This window comes from Periplaneta americana, chromosome 3 (assembly GCF_040183065.1).
Source record: "Periplaneta americana isolate PAMFEO1 chromosome 3, P.americana_PAMFEO1_priV1, whole genome shotgun sequence".
Taxonomy (NCBI): Eukaryota; Metazoa; Arthropoda; class Insecta; order Blattodea; family Blattidae; genus Periplaneta; species Periplaneta americana.
Window position 1 is genome coordinate 128,184,373 of NC_091119.1, and position 18,936 is coordinate 128,203,308.

The following is an 18,936-nucleotide window of genomic DNA, read 5'->3' on the forward strand; positions in this document are numbered from 1 at the left end:
TTATAAAAGATTTTTACTCCATTTTACATAAAATAGCTATGTTCACATTTTAAAGATTAGAATAATCTACCTCCCTCAAAATCATAGTTGAGGTCATGTAGATTTAGCCATTTCCATTTACCTTAATCAGAATCGCCATTTTTAGGGCATAATTTTTTTCTCTCACCATTTTGTTTTAATTTTAACTTGAAGACGTGGGTCAATTTAACCTTCGAAACGTTTTTTTTTTATTTAGACTAATACTTTTACTTTCTTGACCAGCAATGGAAGAAATCAAATTTAAAACTTCTTCCACATAGTTAACATAATAAAATTGTTCTAATCCAATGTAAGAAAATAGATTCTGAGGTTCATTTATAATTAATAATAGGCCTACGCTTCAAATAAACTTCACAGTTTATGTAGTATGATAACATTGTACTCCAGCTGCCATATTAAAATATAGACCGAGTTAAACAGATTTGAAAATAGTCATTTAAGTATTGAAAACATTCGATTGCATTCTGATTTGTCATAGCCTATATCTATACAATTTAAAGTGTCCGATTTCAGTGATATAATATTGATTTGAATTTTATATTAGTATAAATATCAGATAGCAATAGCTTATAATCACGTTCTTATCGCCTATGTTATCTATTAATGGCGAATGAAAGAAAATATTTCAATAAAAAGTTGTTTTCGAGTAATGTTGTGATTTATCGAAGATGTGTTAATATTTGCTTTTATAGTAGATGTAAGAGAATTGACTTTGTACATAGTATAAATGTAGATACGACAAGGTCAGTCGGTAACTTAATTCATGACTCGTTCAGCAATTTCAGAATTAAAAAAGTAACCTCGAAGATCAATGAATCGAATAGCCGTGGGATTCCGATTTATTTCTGCTTTCGTTTATTAAAAAAAGAATTCTGAAATTTAATCATCATGACGACGAAAAAATGAATAGATAACGCAACATGGTATGTTAAAAACTTATTACACTTCCATAGACACGAAAAATACCCGGAAATTACATGTAAAATGTAAAATTACATTATCTTCACTAAATGACTTCATACATAACGGTCGGTCTCTCATTTTTAGAAGCTATATCAGTAGTGATTGTGGGAAATGGGAAGATCTAGAACTGATATCGGCGGATCCGAGGAAAATGATTCCATAATGAAATCGTGATTTTGAAATTAGAGCCGATGAAAGGGTAGTACGATTCCATTATGACTCGCCCGCAAGATGGACATAACGGGTAATGCGATGTACACAGATCACTAGCCCATCATCGTGTGTACTGTATAAAGGATATTTCGGTAAGCAGAATTTCTCCTCTTTCTCTTTTTATTTGTGGTAACGTGACACTTTGTTAATGCATAGTCAAGTAGGCCTATAGTTTTATACTATATTTTACGCCGTTTAAGTGTAAATAGGCCTATATGACATCAAATATTAACTATAGAAAACATTTTTTATAAAGTTCAAGACATTATTTTTTCTGTCAACGCAGTACAGATCAACTAAAATTTTCTTCCTCAAATTTACAATATTTTGTAGAAAATAAAATTCTTATAACATGTTTCTGTCTTTTATTACAATTTTAAATTAAATTTAGGGCTCTAAATGAACCAACATTGGCGAAATTGTTTCTATAATTGAGGAACTTATTTTCAAAACGTCTCTTGTCCATCTGATAACGAAAATGAACTTCCTGTGTCCATGCATTCTTCAAATAAATGATGACAAGCGAGCTAAATATGTACCTTGTCTTCCATACCTCAGTGAAAGATATGGCATTTCGCTTTACAACTGGGATGTTACAGGCTGGTCTACTATTTGGAGCGAGGGGTTGTTTACCAAAATTTACATGCAATAACCTTAAATCCTTTAAAATTCCCTTTTATGAGGTTCAGAAGATTGTGATGGAAATTCTGAGGGCTTCTCTTCAAATTCTACACTATCATTTATATGTTAACACATAAATTTTTGTTTTAATATACAAACCGAATAATTATTTTACTCGTTTCATTTCCCTTTATCTTTTTCTGTTTGTTAATTCCGGATCCCAGTGGTCAACCTCACTTGAGGACGGATGATTTTAAATAAATCTTAGTAGTCGACTACAACTTTCATTATTTGGCTTCAGAACGCCCTCTAAATCACTAAAATCTTTCGTTAAAAGTGACTATTGAAATCAACACAGACTTTTCTCCACAGCAAAATTGCGACAAAATATTAGTTCCAGCTTCGGAATCAAAGAATCTCGTGCTCCCATTTGATTCTAAATGCACCCAAACTCTTCAATTTCATAATGTCTCTTGCCTAGCAGGTAAGAAATTTTAGCCCTAAAAACGTTTTTCGTGATTTTCCACCAAGTTATGGGAATGAAGAAGGGTTGTTTTTAAAATAACCTCTTCAATTATAATCTCTTTTATTTTACCTAAATTTAATTTTCCTCCAATCATTTGGAAAATTTGTCGTTTTAAAACACATAATCTCTTTCGTTCTGAAATAATGTCTTTCTTATTTGCTCTTGTTGAATTACACACCAAAATAGTGTAGGCAAAGTTTATGATTATTAAAAACAAGCTCTTTGATCCTACATGAAAGTCTATACACACTTCAACTCAAAATAAAGATTTTTTTTTACTTTATTTTAAAGGACATATTTTCACGTAACTTATAGAATACCGAAACAGCCTCTACACAATAACCTAATGGAAAGAAGTCTGAGACGAGAAATAAAAGGATTGGATGAGACCGTAACAGCACAGTCCAGTATATACAATCACGAAGCTCACTACGTAGGAAATATGCGTCCATAGGTAGTTGCTAACCACTAGGATCGCTACTATCGCCTCATCACAGACAATGCAAAATAATACCGGCACAGTCTATTGTTCCTAGTACACTCACAACTCAAGCTTCTTGATTGTATAGCCTATACTAGACTGTGGTAACAGGTTACGAAGACTAAAATAATAATTACGACTGTAATTATGATTATAAAATAATGACACTCAATAACAGAATTTTTCTGTCAACATTTAAAGTATAAATAGTGCATTTTCTAAAATAGCCTATACAAATTTTTAGGAGTCCTCATTGTAAGTTTACTAGAATGAGTTTTAGAACTGAAGTTTCATCACATATTTCACGTTATGAAGACGCGTTGTTTATTACCACAGTTGCGTGTAATCGGTATCCATATCCATGATTTCGTAATTCTTTTGTTAAAAGCAGTCGATTGTTTTAAAAGTGGGCTCTTTCAGAATTGTAAAATGATAACATCGCGTTCGATACGGTAATATTGATGTTTTCGTAATGGTTACGTACAGCAAACTGATTGCTGCCATTCGCATCACAAAAGAGTAATTTTTAATCAGATGCGGGTACCATAGAAAGGATTGTAATAGCCTACATGCATTCGCAATAAAATCAATTTAATTTGTGTAAGCGCTGAATATTTCAAGTGCAGCCATAGGCTTCTCTCAGAGTGATATGCGTTCATTGCCCGGCATTTTCTACATAGACTATTATTACTTTATTTTCCAAACAGCGATTATTAATTAATTATCTTCTCAATTCAAAATTCTTTTAGGTTCATCTAATTTCAAATTTATGTTACATTAAAAACGCAGCATAGTTCTACCACAGTCTAGTATATACAGTCACGAAGCTTGAGTTTATGAGGGTACTAGGAACAATAGACTGTGCCGGTACTATTTCGCATTGTCTGTGATGAGGCGATAGTAGCGATCCTAGTGGTTAGCAACTATCTATGGATGCATATTTACTACGTATTGAGCTTCGTGTATATACTAGACTGTGGTTCTACCATACAGAAAAGTTAACATTCATAAATTATTTTCTTGTGAGCAACACTCAAAATTTGTGCATGTTTTAACTCGTTAATGAAATATTTGTAGCTACTTTTCTCCTTAACATTTCTTAACTTCCTTAACCCAGCCAACTATTTCAAGATGCATATTGAAGATAGATCTATGTGAGCGAATCAGATCGCTAAATTCGTTTTCTCTGATATGTTACCGGCTTCATTAGAAGTTCAGAAGTAATGTTTTTATGCTGACTTAAATTGTTTGTCTTATTAAACAAGTCTGATGCTAGTAGAGCAATGATTAAGCTAAAATGAATAGTATAATAATAATAATAATAATAATAATAATAATAATAATAATAATAATAATAATAATAATGTATTTATTCTGGTGGTGTTAAGGTCATCAGCCTTCTCTTTCACGAAATCAGAAATAAGTAGTAGTAGTAGTAGTAGTAGTAGTAGTAGTAGTAGTAGTAGTAGTAGTAGTAGTAGTAGCAGTAGCAGTAGCAGTAGTAGTAGTAGTCTAAGTGGTGGTGGTAGTAGTAATAGCTATTAATTTGAAGGCGCTTTTAATTGAAGAGGCTATTAAGTGTCCAAATTCAATGTGGGCATAATATGTCCTTCCTGGAGCCGTTTATCAGGGACAAAGTTTCACATGCCGTAAATCTACGCCACCAAGATCCCCCCCCCCCGAAGGAAGCAATGCCGAAGGTTTTATTGTATTTGGCTAGAAAACAATTACCGAAAAAAGTTCACGTTCCAAGCTCAGTTCATAGATGAAGAGAGAGGAGGCAATGAAGATGAAGAAATGGAGAAAGACAAGAATTAGCGAGAGGACGACAAAGAGAAGGATAAGGAGCAAAGGGAGATAAAAAGAATAGGTGAATCAACAAAGTACGAACGCAAGAAAGAATAGAGAAGGAAGAAAAAATATGACGTAGAATAAGAATTAAGCGAAAGGAAGAAGAGGAAGTCAGAAAAAACTACCGGTAAGAGGAACACTATAAGAATTTATTTAAAGAGAAAAAAAGGAATTATTATTATTATTATTATTATTATTATTATTATTATTATTATTATTATTATTATTATTATTATTAACTTATTCAACATTCAGTAAAAGGTGAGGAGCTATTTTCCAAAAATGGAATGTAACTTTAGTGTTCTCATACAGGCGGTCGACAACCTCTCAGCTTGTCTGTTTTTCGTTCCGTCTCCAAGAATCCATAAATTTATCTAACGAAAATACCACGTCGTTGTACAAATAAGACTTACAGCCTTTTTTCCATGGTCAAAACAAAATTCGGCATGCTTTTCAGAGATATCTGAACAAATACTCAAAAGCTCGTGTCACAGATAAGATAAAACTTGCAGAGTGCTTTTATCGTCTATTTGATTGCTTGACCATTTCGGTTAGTAACAAAATAAAAAAAAAATCTGTAGTCTTATCAGAACAAATCGTCCTTGATCGTGGAAGAACTCGCAGAACAATTTAACAACTTGTTTTCTTTAATTCCTGCGATCTGATATCATATTAAGATTATTACCTAACGTAAAGGAATCCGGCTGTTAAAACAGCGGTTTGCTAGTTTTTACAAGTTTAACCGAGTCTGAACCGAATAGGTATTTACATAATGTTATTAAATCTGCAAACCCGGAACATTTTTACCTAGTACCTTACCCAAGAAGATAGTATAATTAGAAATTACAGTGACTATTTCGAGTATATATGACATCATTCCATTTTTGGCCAATGAAGTGTAATGAAATTTTGAATTCTAACGAATCACAGTCAAAATCGCGATAATTTCTGCAGCTCGATTTATCACTATCAATTTATCGCATGGTCGTTCTATTGTTTAGTCTGCGTCGCCAACTGTATCCACGTAAATCGATGAGCATGAATCCAGTCTACTGAATAAAGTGCGAAATCCTACTTCCACATCTACATCTTCATCTTCTAATCCATGTCCATTGTATCTCAAGAAAATGACACTCTATCATAACAATTGTTCATTTAATTAATGCATTAATCAGGTTATTTGTATTATACTATAAAACGTTTAAACTAAATTATGATTTTAGCAGGTAATGAAAACGTATTTTTGTTATAATAACAAGAGAAAAGCGCAGTACATGTAATTAACATTTTAAAATCTGTATTTCACTTTCTCAATTGGCATTACTGAATAACATTCAATTTCTTTATTGCAGTAATCGTTTTTCATCTATTTCGACTTCACAATGTCTGAATAGGTTAAGTATTCATAAATATACAATTATTAGTATTTTGTGAGCGAATTTTAGGGATATATTATTTACATTTTTATTTCATTCACGAAATAATCCTAATAAATGTCAAATCTCTTGTGACATTACTATAGAAAAGTTTTATGTGATGTAAGAGTTTTTGTAACAGAACTCGCAAAATTTAAAACTTGTACAAAACATGTAGGCCTAATGTAGGTATAATTAATACAAATGGACCTATCTCGAATATAGGTCTACTGAACCAATGATTTCAAACTGCATCTACGAGATAACAGAAATATACGTCATTGAAAACATAGGCCTAGGCCTAGGCCTAGGCTATATGGATTACGTAGTGATTTTGGAAATTAAAAGCATAGACACGTAAATATCTTGCTTTACATTCTAATCACTAGATTGTAAAGCAAGATGTTTACGTGTCTATGCTTTTAACTTCCAAAATTAAAATCTTTTAATTCAGTTTGACACTTAATAGTAATTTTATTACACGTTACGCTACTTTCGTAATAAATTCTCATGAACTGTTTTAGCCACAGGCGAAGAGCGCGTTTGTCTACTGATCCGCAGCTATGTTCAGACGCGGATTCGATTATCGCTTGGGCTGATTACCTAGTGAGGTTATTTTCCGAGGTTTTTTCCAACAGTAAGGCAAATGTCAAGTAATCCCATGGTGAATCCTCGGCCTAATCTATTACCAAATCCGTCGACGCTAAATAACTTAACAGTTGATACAGCAGCGTTATTGATTAACGGACTACAATATAAGCTGCTTTATCATTATTGAAGATTTAAAAATAGTTGTTATTATCTACTCTTCTTCCTGAGAGAAACGTTCGTAAAATTTTAAATGTAGGCTAAGCCATTTTTCTTAAATGACACTAGACTAATGAGAAAAAATTTAAATAAACATTTTAATAGTCTATCTTGTATTTTGGTATAAATTATTTTTTTCTTCATTCATGTATATTAGTACTGCTATCTCTAAATTTAGATAATAATTAATAATAAGTATGTAAAATTAAATTGATTTAGGCACTTGTCACTTTTCTTACGGAAAAGACAGAATACTTTTAAACTATAAAAATAAAATTGAATTTATTCCTAACCACAAGTTTATTAATAGCATTTATTACATCAAATTATTTTCTGAAAAAAAAAAATGGAAGTCTTATTTAGTTAAAAAATAACAGAGTTTCGTTACAATACCAATCAATGAGAAAATGAGGTTCTAATTCTGTCAAAATTCTTTATATCTTCATCAACGAAAGGGAGAAAATATTTATAAGAAAAACCTATTTTATAAAGAAAACTGGTAAATATGTAAATAAATCCTTAAATTAAGTTTCTATCTTCAAACAAAGAGATACCGTATGTTACTAAAAATGGACTGACAATGTAGTGTCTTAGTTTTATACGAAAGCGGACATTTGAAGCTCAGGATATTTTAGATGGCGAAATATTCAGTCTATATCAAAGTTAAAAATGGAATGTTTAGAATTTAATCGCAAAATAATAATTTGTAATAACTTATTTATTAACATTCTGATCTACTGTAACTATTTTCACAGGATCTAATTTTCTACAAACTTGCATCTATTCTCCACTGTTTCATAAACTTTGCCTTTTTACCATTATTTATGGCACTTTAAACATCGGCCTATCTACAAACTTAAGACAATTTTTCTTGCTTGTATGTTATCATATGAAAATATTCTGGCATCAACGCCAACTCTATTGTTTTCAGTGATTATTTTCTTTCTAGAATTATGAGTTCGTCTCTCGGAGACGTAGTTTCCCGCTGTTACTCTATCAGTAATAACACTTATTGCTCATTATGATCAAATGATGAATAGACATGCCTCGAGAAAAATGTCACTCGACATAGTTTTTGACCATGAAACGATTCCACATTGATTAGGCTAAGTGGTATTTGATTCTAAGTCTTCAGTATCGAAATACGCTCCTGTTGTTCACCTTGCAATATCGTTATAAAAATAATTTTTCTCTATCATATCCTATACCTAGCCTAATCTTTTTTTTCTAGCTGAAAATTTCCTCACGTTTAATTTATGTTAAAATATCAGGCACATTTTCCTGTTTCTACGATAGTATTTATAACACAAGATTTTTATATGGGCCTACATAAAATTAAAGGACGTTGACAACAGAGGACATTACATATGCCTATCTTTCAAGAACTTTTATATATCTTCCTCTTAATACATGGGTAGGAGTGTTAGTCAGTTAACCTTACACGTAGTTTTGATGCTATGTTAGTTTAGTCATCTGAGCTAGCGTATTCACTTGTTTCCATAGTTCTCCAAGTTTTTGTTGCCTGGTAGCCGGTAGGAGCTGACGATCTCGAGTTACTCCATGCAAGAGAAAGTTCAGCGGGTGTTATATATATAGACACAAACTAAGTGAACATAAATTCACCTTCTTGGTGATTTTGGTGCAAGTCATGTGGCTTCAAATAACAGGGCTGGACAAATTACGTCTGTGCGCCACCAATTAATAGGAATGTTCATTTTGGGGCTACATAATGATTTAAACATGTCTTGGCATACACTAGGCCTAGGTCTGTAACTTATTGTTGCGGTCATTTAACGAGTAATCATTTCGTACATAAAGAGAGACACACTTTGAAGTAAAATTAATTAAATTTTAGTGCATTTGTAGTAATAAACATTTTTACTGGCAAAACAAGACGGACGAGATATGAAGTCATAGCTTCAACTTTGGAAGTTAAAGATTTGATATACGGAACGGTAAACTGGATTTTCGAAAAACGAAAAACTGAATCTGCACAGGTGAAATTTTTACTTTAATTTGCTAGTTACTGGTATTTCCTCAGCGGCCAGATGAAAAATACAGCAATAAGGATACAATATATTGAAACTATAACAAAAAAATTAAGTGGCATGAACATACTGTATAGGATTAGTAATGATTAATGAGTCTACCACAATCAGCTCATACACTGAAGCCTAGTGACAAAGGCTGACGGAACAAATCAAGAGGCCTAATCTTGTATGTCGTGGGTTTACAAGCAAAACACATTGAGTCAAAAATATTACTTCTGAGAAAAAGGCGTATAATCTACATAATATATGCGTTTAAACTTAGCAATTGGAAAACGAAATACACTAACTTAGAGAAACAACTTAAAATAATAACATTTTCAGGATTCAGTAAGTTTTGTCAAGAGGAAAACAACTTTTTCTCAGAAGTTATGATATGATATGATATGATATGATATGATATGATATGATATGATATGATATGATATGATATGATATGATATGATATGATATGATATGATATGATGTGATATGATATGATATGATATGATATGATATGATATGATATGATATGATATATGATATGATATGATATATGATATATTATATATGATATATATTTGATGTCAACATTTACATCCATGTAATGTAGACCTCACAATTTTGTATCCGGTGCCACAATTACATTCATTACAGATATAGCTTTTGTAGATGCTCTTATAATTTAACTTTCGACCCCATTTAAATTGATCAGTATTCCCACCTCTAAAAGCTCACCATACTGTAGAAGTAATAATATTGACTTAATGTGTTTTGCCGACTAATAAAGAGGGAAAAGAACAAAAGAAGTAGGCCTACCTAGATTTCAACATATAGGCCTACATTGCAATTTTATTACCAGAAAGTAACATTTATTTGCGAGACAGATTTGAAACAAAAAGGTAAAGAGTTATGGCAGTAATCATAGGCTAAAAGTCCTCTAAGCAACCGAATAACTTTAAAAGGGCTTTCAACGTAGACGCCTGAATTAAAATTTCAGCGTGATCAATTACAATAATTGATAGTGCGCAAAGATGATGTAGGTGAAGATTTTTCTTCATCACAGCATCGTCTGAGGGGTATTTAATAGCGAATTCAGTACATTCTACGGTAGGTACAAACCAGCGATTTCATTCCTGGCAAGATATTAGGGCTCTAATAAATAAGTTACATGAAAACAGGAAGGTGTTAAGAATTAATATTTGCACAACCTCTTACAATACTATACTTTACCCTTTAACACATGGCGTCTTATAATAGTATTTAGTATTCGTTTTTAATTCCAGAGACTATCCGCGGAACTATGAGATTGTGATTTCACGATAATGGAGCAATTACTGAACGAATATAGCAGAGAAAATCAAAGTATTTGAAGAAAAATTGACTTACAAGAGTCTCTCAGCTTTTAAATTGCACTGGAACTTTATGATTCTGTGAACCTGAGAATTTACACACTTCTAGAGCCCTGCTGGGACGACTTCTGATGAAACTGTTGATAGAATTAGATACCAGAATGTGTGTTTAAAGTAAAAGTCAAAACAGCATTTTGTAGAAATACGGAGATGATATTAGAGATCACTAGAACGGATACCTTGTAAGTACTATAATTCGATTTACTATAATTCGATTTTTTAGAAGATTCTGAAGAGAAAAGATATCATGGAGACTGAAGAGAAGATGAATCAGTTAAGGATAATCTTCAAGAGATATACTAATTATTCATCAAAGTCTAAGGTATAAGCCTAAATGAAAGGAACTGGGAGCGAAGAAATAGGCTATTACTGGATTTATCCGGTAAAGAATCTATCTTTTGCCGAGATAGTTAACTGAGTAGTATTGTTGAATCATTTTTCGTGGACCTACGCTTTACATCTCCCACTTAAACATTTGGGGTGCTATGCATAGACATTTGGCTAGCCCGCGCTACGAGCGTGCTAAACTAGCCTCGGCTATCGATTGATTACTTGTACAGAATTCATATCATATCATATCGCTAACACTGGTTTATGAATACGAAAAACATTAGTTCACTGATCATCCACCGGAAGCCCGCGCCAAGAATGTCTATGGATATTGCCCTTGATTGATAAGACACTTTTCTATTTAGTCTACAGAAAGTAAGTATCTTGCCTTCTTAAATTATACGTTGAATGGACCTCGTACTCTGCAGACCTTAGAGGTGCACCAACTCAAAATACGAATGGCGATTATTCATCTAATATTCATCATATAGGCCTACTATGAAAACTTAGTAAGTCTAGTTTTTCTTCTAGTTGGCTTTCTAAAATTAGCCTGTACGTTGATTATTGAAGCCTAAGTTTATTAAAAAAATACAAGACTAAGTAACTAGGTATTTTAAGCGCAACTAGGAAGAGTGAACCTCGCACTATGGAGGCCTTCGCGGTGGAGGACCTTCAAAATGCGAATGGACAAGTATAAAAAAAAAATGTTATGTTTTATTTAACGACGCTCGCAATTGCAGAGGTTATATCAGCGTCGCCGGATGTGCCGGAATTTTGTCCCGCAGGAGTTCTTTTACATGCTAGTAAATCTACTGACATGAGCCTGTCGCATTTAAGCACACTTAAATGCCATCAACCTGGCCCGGGATCGAACCAGCAACCTTGGGCATAGAAGGCCAGCGCTATACCAACTCGCCAACCAGGTCGACCGGACAAGTATATCAGTTGACCAAAAGATCACGTTCGAACTTTTCTGATCTGACACAAGACAGCACAGGGTGTAACTCTAGTGATGACGCATCAGCACGACACATGACAACGCATTCACAATAATTGATTATATAAGCCTATCGTCCTTGTTCCTGCAATAACTCCTATGTGCAAAATATGAAATTGTTCAGTAGGAAGAAAAACACATTTATTCATTCTACGGAGCAGTATATAGGAGATTGTGAATTCTTACATTTTCGAAAGAAAGAAATATAATTACATATAGGAGATTTTATTATTAGCTGTATCACTATTTAAGTTATTTAATAGAGCAAAAATCTGAAAATCGATGTCACATAGGAGTTATTGCAGGAACAAGGACGATAATCTATATCCTCTAGTAGCGATTCGAATCTACAACTGAAGATGAATTCTAAGGCGCTGCGTATTAGCGACTGCCAGTAACATTTATATTGCAGTTATTTTAAGCTCGGTAATTTCCCCTCAACCCTGTTACTCCATGGACTAGTGGTTGTCGTATTCGTCTCTACTACTAGGTATCGCGAGTTCATGCCCGACAAGTTGTAGCAGGTAAAATTCTCAAATAAGATCATTGTATCATCAGTCTACAGTTGCTATTTTCAGTTGGAAAAGACTCTGCCGCTAAACTCAATGGGGCCTTCTGGTATAGTATACTGTATAAGAACGAAATGTATGAAGTTTTCAAGCGATGCCTCAGTATCCTAGTTCAAGACCCCACAGATCTCTGTACGTACGTTACGTCTTTTTTCCTTTCCAGTACATAAGCCCTATTTTTAGCCTTCAATTTTTTTATTTGCGTCAATGCTTAAGTATTGCTATTCAACGCGGAAATGCAATGAGCGTTTTAGGTACTCTTCCCGAATCCAGCCCTTTGGAGAACTCTTTCTCCTGTAAAATTTATTATTCTGTGTGTAAATATTTGTGTTTAGTTTTATATATGTGTAATACAATGTATATTAGTTTATATAACTCCATCATATAACATCTTGTAATACTCCTACTTAAGTAAGTTGTAACATAGGAACAGCAATGTCAATCAAACTATATGTACAACATGTTACATATTGTCCAGTGTTTAGTTAAGAAATAGTTGTTCAATACTTGAGGAGATTAATGAAATGTAAGTATATAATTTAATTTCAAGTAATATCGCTTGGAAAGCAACTTTTGCATCAGGATCAGGAATGACGGTTGTTATTGGCTATAAAATTAATTGTCAGAAGTTGTTAAGGGATTGTTAAAGTGAGGAACACTATTCAATTTTATTGGCGATTTAACTGAGAAACGTTGAATTACTTTAGGTTTTTAAATACTGAAACTTGTCTAAAAGAATATTGGCCCTAGAGAAATAAACGATGGTTCTAATTTTTTTATCTAATTGCACACACGAAATTAAATAGTATTGTACACATTGAATCTTTAACCCTTAAATTGGCAAAACTTCATTTCTCACACTAGTTTATTAAACCGTGTCGGACTGTAAAGAAAACAACTAACGCAATGTCCATATTTCATAATATGTTGTACAATATTATAGTATTGTGACATTTTGGTTAAATTTAATTTTCCTACTAATTTTTTTCTATTGTTCTATTAAAATTATAGCATATAGCCTATTAATCTGTTGTATCCTATAGCATACTTTGTGAATTTAAGGGTTAATAACCCATCTCCCTCCTGACAAAATATTATTTCTCTCCGATAAACTCAGTGCCTTCTAGAAACAGATTTTGTAATTGAGTTCTTTTCCCAGGGAAAAAATCATTACTGGGGACACGTAATGGGCCTATACTTAGAAGTAAGCAATCATTTCCTAAAACACCACATAGATCTATCGAGTATTATTCCAAGCCATATATTGTTATGGACAATATCGAGCTGATTATTGAGAGTAACGGCATTCCATTATTGTTGATTATTTTGTATTCTAACTTTAAAATATTAGTAGGTCCAAAATCCTTTTTCTGAAACGGCGGACAGATGCTGCTCCTACATAACGTTGGGGAATATCTGCAATATACAGTAACTTATAATCATTTAAAATGGATTATCAGATATTATTTTAAAATAAATACTTAAATAATGTAATAAATTATACCAAATTTTACATATTGAAATATAAGTAATATTTACAATGTCTGAAAGAAGACTTCGCTAATTGACTGAGTGTAGTCTAAGTTTCAGCATCTTATGTAAGTGCAAATTTCCTTACATAGGAGTACAAGAAATAGGCTATCACACGCCATAAAATATCAGAAGTTTTCATGACTGAAATTTCTTCAGGATTTTTCTCTATCATTTTTAATGCAAGAAAGTATTATTTGTTTTTGTAATAATAATGGATACAAGTTCGTACAAGAAAACTAATCCAAGCTCTGATTCAAATAAATATAGGCCTAATATAGCCTATATACAACTTAAATAAGTTAAAACATAGCATAGGGCCTAATTTGTCTCCATTACAGAGACAGTCGAGTGTATTAAAAATCAACTGCGATAACGTAAAAGAAACGAGCGTTCATATAAGTGGCATGACTTTGCTGCACTATCATATGCCATATAATCTAAACATTAAGAAAATTTGATAAAAATGTTGAGATGTAATTATGAACGATACTTTCATTACTATCGATTTTAGTAACGCGTTTCAAAGAACGCATTCCTGTCAGAAAGGTCAACATGGAACGTGAACATAAATTAAAACTTTAATTTGTCTTGTTGCAGAATAAGTTCCTTCAATTCGTTCACGAATCAACTTTTGTAGTCAACAAACAAGGCAGTAGCGTCGGAAGCTGTTAGCCATGGGAATAACAGGCAAAAGAGAAGAACTTGGACCGAAATAAGATCTGCTACATTGAAGAAGTCAGGGCGTTTAAGTGGTGCTATCAATTTCTTTGTAATTTCTCAAGCTTCTTATACTCGTATTGTAATGATTAAAATTATAGACACAGTTCCATGAAGAATTAGAAGAGAAAATCTTGACAGAGAAAAAACTTCAAAATTGACAGTTTTTTGTGAAATAAAATTTATTTCTATTTTCAATCTAAATTGTCATATACGCAGTGAAGGAAAACGCAAGATATATACAGAAAATCATACTTTTATACTCAACGTAATACATATATTTATACTAGTAATTATCTATCTGAATTAAAATTCTAAAACTGTCATTTTGTAAGTCGCAGTTGTTTATATGTAAGTAAGCCTACAGTAAGTTAATTATGGAGATTCGTTACAAAGAAAATACAGAAAGAAAATACTGAATTTTATTCCAATTCATCGAGAAAAATCTGTATTAATCTCTATTAGCAGTTGGACTTGAAAACTGTAATAACATCAGTAATAATAATAATAATAATAATAATAATAATAATAATAATAATAATATTATTATTGTTATTATTACTACTATTATTACCATCGTGATCATCACAATTATTACTAGGGTAAGGGGGAGGCGAATAGGCCCATCGGGCGAATCGAGCCAATTTTAGAAAATATTTAATATCAGAGCATCGACACTGGTAAGGTGCTCCATCTCATAGGTTACTTTATAATCCCTTCGAAGCTGATAGAACTGGAATCGCGCGTACATAGTCTTTCTTTCTTTGTGGAAAAAATCATTGTTTGCAAGAGGAAGAAGTTAGATGCGATAAATATGGGTACAGCTGTTTTTAAAATACTCCCACAATATTCTTATTATTGTATAGTATGAATACTGTTTAGAATCTTGTTCTGTGTGAGATAGGCTAATAAGTAAAATTGATACAGAGATTCTTGTTTGGGTGGTGAATGGACATGTCTCATGAGTCAGTGCTGTCAACTGTTCAAATAAGTCACTAAACCATTTCGTGTGAATCGGCCCGCTCTGAGAAAATAAAATAATTAAGTGTAAATTACTGAAGAATCTCTAAAAGTCTACAGTTCTGTGACAATGGTATATGATTAATGACTCGCCTTTTTCGGACATTGTCCATTGTTTGATAGTCTACATTAGAAACACACGACGTTTCGGGAGTTGAGTCTACTCTCCTATTCAGGTATATTTCATGATACCGATAGTTTTTTGTTATTTTTATTTGGAGGTGATTAAACATTAGTCCAGTCCGCTATCAATTCGGTGGTCTAGTGGTTAACGTACTGGATTAGCGTTAAAGAGTTTCAGGCTTAAATCCTTACCCCCGCTAACCTCGTGCATATTAGAAAAAAAAAAGCAAGTGTCAGTACCCCGAAAAGAGCTAAAGACGAGAGCAGATCCAAGTCTTGAAACATCGTATATTTATAATAAAGATCAGGCAATGGACACTGTCCAAAAACTAATTTATTTCAGGGTTTTGTAATATTGTCGTAAATTTTGTAGAATTTAAAATGTTTTTTTACGCGTCATTTGTTTTGTTTGTTCTACATGTTACACCTAGCGTTTGTAATAATGTTAATTATTGTAAAATTAATTAAACAAGTTATAGAAAATACTAAATATGTCTGATAGGTATAAATAGAGCGTGTTTGTCATAATTCCACATTCCTCGAAGTGGTCTCTTTCACCCATCTATGTGGACCTATTCACCCGCACGACGTCGGTCGAATAGGACGATGTAGTATGTCGACTTGATTCAAAACGGCATTTAATATTTGAAAGCAACGAATTTAAGTTTAATGTAGGAGATAGAGGAAGAAACAGGCTACTTAACTATAGTATAGTTGAAACAGAGTAACTTAACTGATTCGCGTTGCAATTTTCCATTTAGTGGTCCTATTCACCCCCTCTTATCATATTACTGAGTTATCAAAATACTGTTTTCAATTATCAGCGCCCCTCTACGACATTATTTTTTCAGACTTTTTGAAATTGTAATACAAAAACTTAGGAAAAAAAAAAAAAAGAGAGAGATTGAGACCGAAATGGGTTAATATTGTAGCTTATGAAAATGACATAAAATGCATATATTTTATTCAAGTCGTAATAATTAAAATTCAGGTAATATTTTATGTTTTTTTATTTTAGTAGGTTATTTTACGACGCTTTATCAACATCTTAGGTTATTTCGCATCGGAATGAGATGAAGGTGATAATGCTGGTAGAAGCAAGTATGATAGTAATTAAATTTGTTGGTTGATTATATAATTTTACTAGTGATCTCATAATTTCATTTTGCTTATTATAAATATTTTCGTGAATTATAAGTTCTATATTATTAATTATTAGGTCTGTATTAATAATTAGTGATGATATTAATATAATAATGATTATGCGCGGTCCAGGGTCCAGCACCGAAAGTTACCCAGCATTTGCTCATATTGGGTTGAGGGAAAACCCCGGAAAAAACCTCAACCAGGTAACTTGCCCCGACCGGGAATCGAACCCGGGCCACCTGGTTTCGCGGTCAGAGGCGCTGATCGTTACTCCACAGGTATGGACAATTTTTTATGTTTCGTGATCGATATAATATATTTTTTTAGTAATAAAAATGTCTAAAGTTAAAAGAACTATCAAAATCTGATTACATGCATGAAGAAAGTCTGGGAATATAAAAAGTTCTTTCTTTCCTATACGTAACTTACTTCCAAGATAGGCCTACTCTAACATTTAACACTAGTTAAATATCTAATAGACTACCCACAGTGTTGTCATTGTATAATAACGGAAATATAAATCGCACACTACAAGCAATGCTATTCATAATAAAGTTAAAAAAAATTGTATTTTTCTCTAATTGACGTCATAGTCAAAATATAGATCACTATCATTTATACAGAATCCAAGCTCTGATCATAGGTACAACTATAAAGGTAATTGAGCAATATACAGTAAGTGCGTAACCATGGAAATGTAAAAACAATAGAACAAACCTGGACAATGCAAAGTTTATTGTGGCAAAGATAACCCAGGCGTTTAATTATGTAATGATTTGTGAAGATTTGAAGGCTATGAAGCGATACCAATGCGTAACCATGGGAATATAATAATGAACTGACGTACAAAGACCGATTTCAAAACTCATCATAGCAAAGATAAGCAATTCACTATGTTTTCCAATGTCAGCCTAACAGTTCAACTTGTGGAACACAACCAAGGTGACACTGAGCCAATTTAAGCGCTAAGTTCAATGCTGAATAGATTCCGAATAATATGTCTGTGTAAGAGGTGCAGGAACACCGTAAATTGACGATGGAGATACCAAAAGAAGGAAAACATTTCCGCTTAAAGCTAAGCTCTTTGCGAAATAAAGTATGATTTTCGAAATTTGATTTGATTTTTATTTAAATTCCTATAGAGTTTCATAATATTATATTTGTGAGTTTTATATAGGAATACGTACACTATACCAAGTTTTAAATTTATTTGGATTTATTTACCTAATCGCCTCATTTGAAGAGCTGTAGTCGCGCGAGATTTACCACACCAAGATATCTTAATAAGAAATCTTAATCAGTAAGTTAAGTACACATTTTCGGCATAGCCTCTGATGGATTCTGCACAAAAAATCTTGCGCAGCTTTTTTTTCTTCAATTTTTTTACAGCACACTGCAAATTCATACGCAAATTGGACATTAAATCTGAGTGCAGGAAATTTAAATAGTTTAATTTAAATACGAGCCTACTGATTAAGATTCGTAAATTTTTAAGACATTAAACAAAATACGGATAAGTTTAACACGGATTCCTTTCTCTCTTACTCCATAATTCCAACCTTGTGCAAACAAAATAAATTATTGGCACTGAAAAGTGCCTTTTTGTAAGCATAATGATAGGCATTCGACAAACACAGACAAATCTGCTCTTTTTAGTATTTTAAGATAATTGTTGTCAGTGACGTATCTGTATACTGAATTTTTCCCCAAAATACAAATAAAATGAAGCCTAATTTCACAAGGAGGCCTATTAATTGTTGTGTTTGTGTTGTTAAACACAAGCGGTGTGCGAGAAACAGCAATGAGAAACCAATGGAAAAAGAAAAACTTTACTTGGAATCGAAAGGTCATTGCTTGTAATAAACTTAGTAAATTCTCTTATAATTATTATTGATCAAAAGTGATCAATCTCTATAGCAATGAAGATAAGTATCCCTAGAGATATTGAATTAAATTAGTCCAATCTAAAAGAAAGAAATTGACACCGCTGAAAATAATCCTAATAGATTAATTTCTCCACGATCTTTTGATGTCTGAGACAGTGTGGATTGGTAATGGATAACTATGGTAACTATGTAGTTGTTAGAACGTACCTAACTCTCTTCGACAGAGAGTAAAGATTATTAAGAGAAAGAAAACCTAGTCA

General features: G+C 32.6%; 1 protein-coding gene across 1 annotated transcript in view; it reads right to left on the reverse strand.

Annotated features, from left to right (window-relative positions):
* LOC138696513 (GATA-binding factor C-like) overlaps positions 1–18,936 on the reverse strand; it is a 677,081-nt gene that overhangs the window by 653,068 nt on the left and 5,077 nt on the right. The gene's annotated exons all lie outside the window — the stretch shown is intronic.